Genomic DNA, 12,269 nt, shown 5'->3' on the forward strand with positions numbered 1-12,269 from the left:
AAATTGAGCCACTACAAAGCCAGGCAGTGTGTGATACCTGCGCTCCTCTTGAGAGTGGGGTGATAAAGAACTAGAAGAGTGGCCTCAGCAGAGAGCAGATCCCTGCCAAGCATGGAAATCTGGACAGGAACCGCTCCTAAAACATCAGAGACACTCCCTGAACGCTCATGTCTCAGCAGCCTGAACATTTATTTACATGTATTGATGTTAATTTATGCGTTAGTGTGTCAAAACTCCAGCATTCAAGCAAACAGGATTGTTTTTGTGCTTTGGAACATTACCGCTGTGACACATGAGGACGGACTTGTGTTGGTGACTTTAACAGTCAGCCGTAAATAAAAAAGGTTTTATCGAAACAAGAAAAAAAAAAACTGGAGGCACCACAAGCACAGAAAGACTTCCGACATGCAGTCATAAATGTGCACAAGAAAATTAGGCTGATGAGCCAAATAGCATGCAAGATTTGCTGGCAAAAGATACACACAGACACTCAACCAAAGACATAATCCCTCCAGGAGTACACCCGCAGAGATACAGAAGTCAGAAAGTTTTAATGAAGTTCATCCTGAAAGTGTTCTTCTGCGATGGGACCATATGCAAGATTCATCTGTGGTATTAGGCCGAACATGAAGAGAGAAGACTTCACGTGGTGTTTTTTTTTTTTTTCTGGAAGCTTCCTCACTCACAGGCAAAATAACATTCAATATCCCCTCTCCCTTTTAAGTCCATAAGTTTTGTTTGCACTCCAGTATCTCCTTGTAGCTGTCTCTCCTCTCCCCAGACTCCCTCAAGCAAAAGATTACAAAGAGCCAGAATTAACATCCAATCAACATGGATAGAAAGTCCTTGTTGTCCCAGATTATTCCTGTATTATGCAGCCCCTGTCTGCAACCAAAACATCCAAAGCTTAAGGGAACAATGTTTCTTGCTTTGAAAAGCGATACAGGAGCACACGCAAATCCAGAAAACATGCTCAGACAGAGACGCAAACTTTTTTTTTTTTTTTCTATTTCGCAGTCACAGCCTCCTTCCCCTCTCCGTCATAAACTCAAACAACCCTCACCCGTCCCCTTCTCTTTCTTCCTCCGTCTCGTCCACTCCGTCTCTCTTTTTGCGCACATGCTTGCTTACACACTCCAGTACACACACACTCACACACACAGTCACACCTCTGGTGGGGTGGGGTTCTTTATTTCATTAACAGCCGCTTGCACGCCAAAATTCATTATGCCAACCTTCTGTTCTCGCGCACCCAAGCATGCCAGCTAACGTGCGGAACAAATTTCTCCAACCCCGCCTCCCCCTCGCTTCACCCATCCTCCCTCACTCTTTCCCCCACTCCTGCTAATAAGTATGTTTAGGATGTGATTCACCTGCATCAAAGGCTCCCTTTGAAAAGGCTCGCTTTGTATCGCCCGTCCATGATTACTCATTACTGTCAAACCCCTCTGTGTTTCCCTCCTCTTCTTAGCTTTGAAGCCAACAGGTAGCTGCATCCGAAATGCAAATAATGCAGTTATCGTTACATCCTATCATGACTCCTCGCTCTCGGAGAATGTGGTATGGTGCTGATGGGGCTTCTTTGTGAGACACAGCTCTGCGGAGTGGCTGCTTAGAATTTGCTGTTTAATTCTGTTTTATCTGAGCTGGAGAAGTTGTTGTCCGTGGCACAAATCTCTGGCGGGTTTTTCTTGTGCCACTTACACATGCACAGAAGGATGTTACGATGGCTATTACTACTACGTTACTGAAGGGAAGCAAGTTTAGGAGAAAATCCTGAATTGTCATCGTTAATGGTGAATTCTAGCCTGTTTGCAATGAAGCTGATGTTGTATTGGATCAAATGTAGCAGCTTTGTCGTGTTCTATTTTTTATGTCTTTGTTAAATGTACTAAAAAGGAGTTTTGAAATGGTTATGAAACAGTCTCACTTTACTATGTGTGCCTTTATATGACCTACTTAAGCAAACAAAACCATGAGTAGAAGACCTGCTGTTTAAATATGATAAATATAGTATAACTTTGTCACAGAGTTTATGTTCAACTGTGTCCATTGGTTGGTTGGTTGGTTGGTTGGATGGTGTGTTGGATAGTGGATATTGGTGTTCCGGCTGTACAACACCGTACAGCACTAAAACAAAGTCTATGAGCACCAGCAGAATGAGCACCAAGTAAAAGACCCTTGTAGCTGCCTTAAGTAAGTACAGATTTCAGCAATTGTACTCATACCTCACGATACCTCATCGAAACCTCTGGAGAGAGCCCCAAAGAACTGCTTACTATTGTCGATCCCACCAACCCTGTTGCCATGGATATTGATAGGGTGGTACCTTGGGTGTTGTGACAGGTTATTCCGAGTGGAATAAAAAGAGGCTTTGTCTTGAAACAAAGCAGTGGCTAAGGAGGGCTTTCCATCCCTCTGGGACTTGCCTTATTTATGAGAACACACTACCATGGAATAAAACATCTGAAAAATGACTGCCACTCTGGCCTTAAGCCTCCAGTGCTTTTTCCTGGGGTGGATGACACTTGAAATATCAGCTTGGGTTAATTTGTTAGTTGTTTATATCAGACATAGTTAAGGGGGCTGCATGAAAGGTTAGAAGTATGACACATGTAATTACTGCAGTTTGTGGCTTTCAGAATTAAACTGAAGATGTAACTATGAAAGTAAAGGTCAAAACAAAGTAACACACACTGCTTGGCCTTATTCAGAGCTCTCCACACGTCCCGACTCATCTGCTCAAATCTCATGCTCTTGACTCTCATTTGCCCTCATGTTTTCCCCTCTCTGTTCCCCTTTCTACTTGCCATTCCACCCTGTTCTACTTTTCCTGATATTACACTTAACCTCTTTCACAAATATATTGCCTCGCCTTTTTGTTTCTGGCCCACGCAGCAGCACCGGACGTCCAGTACTGCGATAGTGTGTGTCTGTGTGTACTGTGTGTGCGCGAGCAGGTTTGTGTAGGGTTGTAATTGCTGGTTGATTTGTGGTCAGAGAGGGTCAGACATCCTGCAGGGAACATGTCAGGCTTTTAAAAGCAGAGAAAGAGAGCCCAGCCCTGCACCCGTTTAACCTAGAGCACCTCCGGGGAGGTCGGAGCACTCAATCAGCTCCTCCACTTTTATTAGCTTAGGATTCAATGTAAAATACTAGAGTGTGCCTGCTCGTCCAATCTAATGTATGTATGCTATTGCATACACATGGCAACTCACATTTGCACAAAACTAGAAATTAGAGACAGATTTGGTGAGATTTCCTCAGACATATAAGGGTATGGTGTAGTGTTGAGCACCACAAATTATGATATGACAATTCTCGCCAAGATCAACTCCATTCTCCCGGGACAAATATCCATGGGAGCCCAGGCTTGTTAATGTATGTGTGTTCATTCGCCAAAGACTGCCATATGCACTGAAACAGAGACGCCTTCTCCAAATCTCATGAGTGCTAATACACCACTGAAAGACGCCAACTACTAAAGTCTGACCTTGACATACTGTTATTACAGTGTACATCTCTGTCAACATTTTTTGCTGCGCTCGTTGCTTTCAATTAGTTATTAATGCTAAAACGGCATCTTATCTTTTTTACGTGGTAAAATATGTTTGTTATAGAATTACAGATAAATCCGACCCTGCCAAAATCACGAATGTTGAGCGTGGTAGGCAGAAGATAGTCCAAAATTTAGCAGTCAGTTCTGGAGCTTCACAGCAATACAGCACTACAGCATTATTCTATACAACTAGACTTCAGCTGCATTGATGTTGTGCCTCAGTCCAGTGAAACATTAAGACAAAATGGCTGCATACGACAGATTCTCCTCTCTTGGTGTCCACTGGACGCAGTAATAACCTCAGGTCAGCACTGGAAAAACAGTTGTCAGCCCCCATATAAGAACCATGTAAACTGCACAGTCTAATGAATATGATAGAATATCATCAAAAATGCATGTTACAATGCAAGGGTTAAAATGCAAGAGCTCTGTGTTTACAATCAAAGTCTTTCGAAATCGTTCTATAGAAATTACTGTATATAGGAGGATTTTTAAATCACAGGATGTTTTAGTTTTGAGGATGCACTCTGCTCTCTGGCTGCTTTGTTTCACTTGCTTTAGCCGTAACAAACGCAAATCTGAAATAACATCACAGTGACAGTCAGCTAATCGGTTTGCGGCTAAATGGCCCCAGCTATAGCTCGTCCCGCAACCACTGTGCCATAATGAGAAATAAGGAGTCGGGGACACAGAGGACATGCTGGAAGAAGTGATGGATTCAGTCCAGATGGTCACCAGTGCAGGCAGGACAGCAGGAGCTCTGTTAACACTTTTCAGCACTGCTGCAAACAGGCAGACCGCAGAAACGGCTACAGAACCACTATCAATCCTAACTGTGTGATCATTAATGAGCGACACGTGTCTCCGAATGACACGATAACACTAACAGTGACAGAAATTCATTCACAAACATAAGACTTGTTGCTTGCTGGGGAATAATAATCAGAATTTTGGGGCAGATGCTGCGAAAATTACAGTTGTTAACATCTGTCTCAGATAAAATATTGCACAGCAAAATGTTGTGACTACAGCATAAGTGAAGGTGCGTTTGATACGTGACTGAAGAGCGGCCGGTGTCCGTGCCCCACGTCAAGGTGTGGAGGACTGCGGTGATGGGGGCCGTCCCGTTCACTCCGGGACCAGCAGAGTCTAATGGCCTCTCATCAATTCCTCCTGTCGGGGGAAGTGTGTGTCATGACTCCTGTAACTACTTCTGACAAGAGTGATGAAGCACTTGTTAAAGTTGTAAGATTCCGCAGGAGTTTGAAACCTTTAGATATAAATCTGTGTAGAGGGAGACGGACGGAGACAGTGAGCGAGGGGCAAACAGAGGAGGGGATGAGTGAAAAGGCGAGAGCGGCTATGGTTTAGACATGACAGATCGGAGAGAGTGGAGGGGGGGGGGCGGAGTGAGAGAGGCTAATGATCTCCATCTGTCTTCGAAAGCTGGGAGAGAAGAGCATCGTTAGGCTTTTGGAATAAGGGGAAGCAAACAAACACATGATTTGCGGATCTCACCCTGGCACTGTGTTATGTGACTGGCTTTGTTTGAGTCAGCTGGTAAAACGCAGCTCAGAGACAGTTTAGACGATCAGTCGTGTCACGCTAATGATCGCGGCTCTCCAGTAAGAGGGCCTCTGTAACAATATGTCTCTTTGCTTCATGGCGTACGAGTGCCAGAGTCTATTTTGGCATGTTTTTGGGTTGAACGTGCGTACGGTATTCATGTTAGCGTGTGTTTGTTTGTTCGCCTCGAGTGTTTTGAGCGTGCGTCGTGATCTCAGATGAGACGACTGAATCCCTAATTAGAATCTGGCACGGACACCCCATGGTGGCTCTCCTCATCAAGGGGGAGGAGGTGTGCGACCAAGTGTGTGCGGCCACTCACGCCAGAACAAAGTATTTGTAAGCGTGTGACTGAAAGTATACTTTCTCCTCGTCTGGCGGGAAGAAGAGAGCGATTAATGCCGGCGGTAGCGCCTTCCCACTGTTGATCCGATTGGTTGAAGTTAGCCCATGATGGACGATGAAAAAGACACGGTTTGTCCTATCACTAGCCAGGTCGTTTTTTTGAAAATGCCTGCCCATTTCCAAACAGTTTCCTAGCAGCACCTTTTTTTCCGACTCGTCTTTGTGACAAACCACCAGGTGCGTCAGATCAGTTACAGTCAAAATTAAACGGCACAACACATCATTTGTCCACGCCCTGAAGAGCAACACACAGAACTTCTGACAAATCATGATGTTGTAACGGCGTGGTTAGAGTTTGCCGAGGTCTAAGCCATGCCTGCCGACACTTCTGATTTTCTCTGTGTAACCCTTTCTCCCGCTCTGCTCCTGATTGATAATTTCTCCCCTTAATCTCTCAATTTCATAGTGAAGCGACTCAAAAGGGAGTGTCTCAGTTTCTTGGCAACCCAGAAGCAGAGGCGGGTGTGCACAGTCGACCCTGCCTGACGTGTGTGTCACCCGTCTCCCCACTCAGTTTGCCGCTGAAATTGTAACAGGCGCCGAGAAGAGGAAATACGCTCCCAAATTTCAGTCGTTCAGTTATGTTAATGTGGCACAAACATGACGTGGTGAGGGTTTAGTGAAACACTGCAACACCGTTCAGCAAGCTAGGCATCTACTGTGGTCATATAGAACAAACAGTTCAACCTTACACGGTCTACTGTGCACAAGTCCAGTGTTTGGTTGACCCATCCATTCACCTCTGTCTCTCTGCAACAATTTTCTAATGTCAAAACTCCCACAGCTGCGAGACCCAACGCTGTGACGACATGTCGTCTCACAGCACTGGCTGAAATAACAAATGCTGTTTACCACCGCGCTGTCATTCTTCCTGGTAGACCAGTTACTTTAAGTCAGCTTTACTTTAGCAGGCACACATGTAGGAGTTTCACTGCTTTTCACTGCTGTAAAACAGAGACAAGGAGAAAACAAATGTGTTATATAAGAACGAGATCCAGCAAATCAGTCAACCACACTTTTGGTATTGCGGGCAAATTCAAGAAGCCTCTCTTGGCTCATTTTGGGATATTGCTGTGCAACTGTATGTCGAGCTAGTTTCTGTGTGCATTTCAAATGGGGGCCTCGTTCTTTGAAGCTGTGAAGTTGTCTCTACCTTTCTTCTCCTCAGCCACCCTCCCTTTCACAGGCGCTACCTGTTCTCATCAGCTAGTCAAACATCGCTACCTGTTTTACCTGAGCAGGATCCATTTTGCATGTCTGCCCTATTGAAGGAGAAGCAACAGGGTGCCAATTGACGGTTAAACCGCTCTGACAGAGATGTAAAAAATAAAAAATAAAAAATCATTTGGTCCGCTGAGTGAATTGGCTCTGCTGAAAAACAGCTCTCACTGGTTGAATAATAATGGATTCTCTTTGTTGACTTGTCTGAGGCGGCTTTTTAATTCAATTTTAAATGATTTGACAGAATCAAATAAACACATGCGCAGGCTGATGGAAAATATTAAGTCTCATTCCACCATTTAACCATTTCCAATTAGAGCGGCTGTCTCCCATATAACATCTCGTAAGAGCCGCGTCTGAACAAACAAATGCGACTTAGACGAACCCAATGTATAGCAAGATAAACAAAAGGGTGTACTGTGGCACCCACATCACACTGTAAATCAAATCTCGACAGCGACATGTGACGTTATGACAGCCAAACAATATGACAATTAGCCACAATAAGGTGCCACGTTTGGTTGGAAGCTGCATTTAATCTTGAGTTGGTTCCTGCGGGAGATGCGCAGAAGGCTGTTTAAATTCTGTCCAAAACCTTTTCAGTACAACAGATGAAAATCATTCAGATGCAATGCTGTGCAACACTGTATAAATTGTCTTAGGAATTATTAAAGAAAGTTTGTCAGTTTAGCTTCTGATTTCTTTATTCGGGCCTATTCAGCTTTGAAAGGTATCACAGCAGGAGCTTTGCATCTATTTTCATTCATAACCTTCCTTAAACTAACCAGATCAAGGTCTCGTTAAAACCCCCTTTTCAAAAGCGACCTGGCAAAGAGTGCAGCATCAAAACAAAACGAAAAAAATGGTCAGCACCAAACAACATAGACAGACAATGACAACTATCATGCAGTACAAAAGAGTATACAAAATATCCAGCCATGTGCACTTTATAGCTGAATGAAACTCAAATGTAGCAGCCTATTAAAAAATCCTTTGAACTCTGAAACAGATGGCTCAAACTGCATGCCAGAAAAAGATAAAAACATTTTGTTACTCTATGAAAAAAAAGAAAACAAAAAAAAACTAGCAGTAACACAACCCACTTTAGCCACATTCAGCATCCAGACTCACTGCAAATATGGGTAATGAGAAATGTATATTACTCAGATGTGCTTTAACATAAATTTTACAGTACATGATCTGCCAGAATGTAAGCATATTATACAACATACAATAATACAATCATGCAATATTGTCTTTATGGCATTAATGCCAATAAACCTTGTTGAATTAAATGACTTGTATCCTGTTAAGATGTAGAGCTGTACAGCAATGCCTCCTGCAGGTTGCACTCTGTGTATTCTTTTTCAATCACTGCATTGTAACTCAAGGCTGACACTGATGTACAATCTCGCAGGGCAAACAGCATCATTCCTTTTTTTATAATAAATCATATGTGCGTGGTGCCTGTTATCATGGCGTCGCAGGATAGAACCCAGCCGGGTAACATCTGCCTGGTCTTCTGTCACACTATGTAGTCAAACTTAAGCTTATCCACATGTCAAGTCGAAAACAACATAGACAGGTAGACCTCATCACATGACGAAGAGCGGAGAGCGGCGGATACTGTGAGATGCTCAGGTTGCTGTGGAGAGCCGGGGTCAAAGGGAGCCGATGGAGCAGATGGCAGTGAGGTGAACCTGCAGGCAGCCTGTCTGTTCCCCTGTAACTTCATGTAAAGCTCAACCCTACAGGTGTCACCTCAGGTAAAAATCTGCTGGCAGCACCAGTGTGTTTACACACCTGGACAGACCTGAGGCAGCTATGCACACATGCACCCTTCCAGTGGGATTATACGTAATGCGTGCTGGTTGTAATGTGCCAGGACTGTGTTAATCCCATCCCTCAGGTGTGTATCCACCTGCTTCAGCTCTCCCCTGCAGTTGACTGGGTCAGCCTCTTCCTCCTGCTCTGACAGAGTAACAGAATGGAGACCAGGCCACTCGGGCTTCCCTCTGAATAGCCCACGGAGATGGGCACTGATTAGAGAGCTAATCCTCTTTCGTTGCCCGCTCTAGGACGAGCTGCCCGATGGTTTGATGGTCAGGATCTGTCCTGTCTGAAAATGGTTTTCTGTCGAGTGTCGCATGTGTCCCCTTGTCGATTCTCCCCCTGCCTATCAGCATAAGCTCCGCACAGGTGTATTTATTGTACATTCTACTCTTTCATTTAGCAGGAATGGCTTCTTTATCGCCACTCCACCACTGCACTCTGTTATCTGAGGCTGACAGAAAGGTGTGTGTGCTGTAGGAGTGTGTGTGCCCGCTGTGTGCGCTGGCGAGAATCAGCAGCCTACATGTGCTTTGGGACCACGTGCAAATGTTTGCATGATGTGCGTGTGCGTGTGGGTGTGTGAATGCATGTGCGCTACACAGGGTGCACCCTGATGTTGCACACCGGTCAACGTTAAGCACTGACCTGCATTATTGAATGTGTACACGACGTCTGTGTGCCGGGCTCTAATGGAGGAACAGTGTAGTGTACACTCCACCCATTGGGGAACATTAAAGTTAACAGTGATATCATCCAAGATACACTGCACAGACACACACATAAAATGCTGTAAGGGAGGGGCCGGGGCATAAACTGGGTTGAGTGCAGAGGAGAAGAAGCCAGGGAAAGAAGTGGAGAGGTTTACTGAAAGGTAAAAAAAGAGTGTGCCGGGGCCGACTCGGGGACAATGACAAAAGGATGAAAAGATGACAGTGGGGGAGAAAGGGACACGCTTCTTAGTGAGAGGGAATGAAAGAGAATCTGGCTGTGTGCTTCAGTGAGGGAGGTTAAGAACAGAGCAGAGTCAGGGAGAGATGAAAAGAGAGAGCTGTTGTGCTCAGAGAGGGCACAAAGCAGAGCGGTGCTAAGCTACACCCACACAGATTGTTGATGTGTCGATACTTCATCAGCAGCGCGGCTGAGGCTGGAGCCTCGCAGACTTCCTCTCACTGTAAGCACACAGATCTGCTCCCCATCAAGCGGTCCTCCTGTTTATCCTTTTAATTTTACTCTCCTTCTGTCTTTACCTCCTCCGCCCCTCTCTGTCCTCTTTCATCGCTCCTGCCTCTGCCTGCACTTCCTCTCCGTCTTTGTTTCCTTCCACTTCATATCCATCCAAGTTCCCAGAAGCAGTAATGTTCGGCGCTCAGCTAATAAAACAAACACAGACAGACGAGTAGCTACTTGTGCAGTGCCCTCCCATTTATTCATTCTCATTTGAACTCTGAATTACTTCACAGGCACGCACATCCTCGCATGCTCCGTTTTTCTTTGTCTTTATGTCTCATCACAGGCACATAACCCCGTGAACATCATAAACGTGCAGGCGAGTGCTTTCCCTCACACCTTCTCCCTCTCTTTCTTTTGCTATCCGTTTGGCGAATGTCGCTGCCTGTCTTCTCTCCCAGCGCGGCCGTACGAGTGCACGCATGCATGCAGACATGTATTCTCAAGAGTTCACACATAGACATGGCTCCCTCCTGCGCTCATTATGGCTGGTTCGCTGGGTTTTCTGATGTCTTTGTTGTGTGACTCAAAGATCACGCAACGTTTTTTTGAACTCTGCCTTGTGAATCTTGCTCTTTGCTCCACGCGCAAGTGTTTGGCGTAGAGCATCTGGCAAATCGTACTTTAACACAGCACAGGGGGACCAGCAGCAGCACCACCAGTGTTCCTAGTTTCACGATTTTCCTCATTTTCTTGAGGTGGGAGGATCTGAAAGAACATTCTTTTGATATCAGTAACAGCAAACAAATAAGCAATACATGAACCATTTCAATGAAAGACTTTCCAGCCAGTAGATACACTGAAATCTGCATCAGAAGATAACTATTTATTTGTGAATGAACACGAGCGATATCTGCCGTCCACAGCTGCTTTACGCCCAATGAAAAGCTTCTCCTTCAGTTCATTAAATCCCAGCAGCCGTCTGAAGGCAGCAGGACAGATGTGTTGATAAATCGGCAGCCTCCAATTTGATAGGAGCGCGGTGGCATTACGTGCGGCGTCCACTGTGTTTACCTTCATTTAATGCCGTGTAAACGAGAGCGGGCGGCTACATAATAGATCCGTACACCTCTGCACACATCAGACAGGCCTGTGTGAATCAGTATTCTGCTGTTTGTGAGGCAGACATCAGATTACCGAAGCTCATTAATCCTCTGCATCACAGCCCCATTTCCCAAATGTAGTATTCATTTCTATCATCATTGTGCTAATTAGCTGTTAACTTTGTGTATATTCATTAATCATCACACACACTGATCTATACAAACCCTTACCCAGCCATTTTGCACCTTGCGCCGTTGCATTTGGGTGAACCAAAAAGCAGGGGCCTCGTTTCTAAAACTTTAAGATTTGTACTCGAACTTTATCTAAAAAAATCATGTCTTTCAGTGTGCTTATGGTCAGTTTATGGAGGATCCTGAGCATTTAAACCTTTGCTTAAGCAAGTTCTAAAAGTCCCACTTGAAACATACACTGATATGATCTATAAATCTTAAAGAAGACCTATTATACTTATTTTTTTTCCTTTCCTCCAGTGTTTTATATATGCTCCTGTGTATGTAAAAAAAAGCTCCTCTCTCCCACAGAAAACACTGCTCCTGAAACGCCTCTTCAGTAGCCCTGCTTTAATTCTGTGACTTTGTGACATCACACCACACCACCAATGTCACACATTTGCACAATATATACCTAGCAGCTAGTTTGGCCACTAGAATTGATTCACCACAGCTGCCCTGTTGTTGTTAGCAGTCCTGTTACTTGTGGAGGCTGGGTATTTGGAAGGGGGTGGAGTTTAAAGGAGGGGGGATTCAATGCTGCAGCACCGGATGATGTTTTTTTAGAGTATTAGAGTTTGTAAGTCTGTTCTTGTAGCAACTTAAAATATATTTATGAACTTGAAAATTAGCATAGCATGTCTAATCTAAATCTATTAAAGCTGATAGCGCACGACTTTCCCTCAACATAATGCCAGCACAAGTAAGGGTTTAGTCAGGAAAAAGAGAAACTCACATTTTTTGACGATTACAGTAGCATTGATGGCAGAGGAGATTGAATTCAAGCGACACGTTTTATGAGATGGACGCGATAGCGGGTTGACAGCTCTCGACTTTGATTAGAAGGGTTTCATTTCCACACTGAAGCAAGTCCTTACACTGCTCAGATCACACTGAAGATCAAAATTGATCATATGTCCCTTTTATAAAAGAGGCCCCAGGTACGCTTGATGACTCCCAAACAGCCTGCGTTGCAATTTGTGAGATTAAAACAGAAGCCCATATGTGTAATATACAGTTCCCCTCGGACTGTAAGAAGAGATGATTGGGCAAGCTCTGTGTGTGTGTGTGTGTGTGTGTGTGTGTGAATCCTGCCTATCACCAGCCACCAAAGTCTCACCGGTCTCGTCTGCAAACACTCCCAGGAATCCAAGGGTGAATCACGCCCGCGTGTGTCAGAACGT

The 12,269-nt window shown here is 44.7% G+C and overlaps 1 protein-coding gene across 9 annotated transcripts in view; it reads left to right on the forward strand.

Moving 5' to 3' along the window:
- Nucleotides 1-12,269, forward strand: part of il1rapl1a (interleukin 1 receptor accessory protein-like 1a) — a 183,513-nt gene that overhangs the window by 101,226 nt on the left and 70,018 nt on the right. The window lies entirely within an intron of this gene.

Source organism: Acanthopagrus latus, chromosome 9, assembly GCF_904848185.1.
Source record: "Acanthopagrus latus isolate v.2019 chromosome 9, fAcaLat1.1, whole genome shotgun sequence".
In the NCBI taxonomy this organism is placed as follows: domain Eukaryota; kingdom Metazoa; phylum Chordata; class Actinopteri; order Spariformes; family Sparidae; genus Acanthopagrus; species Acanthopagrus latus.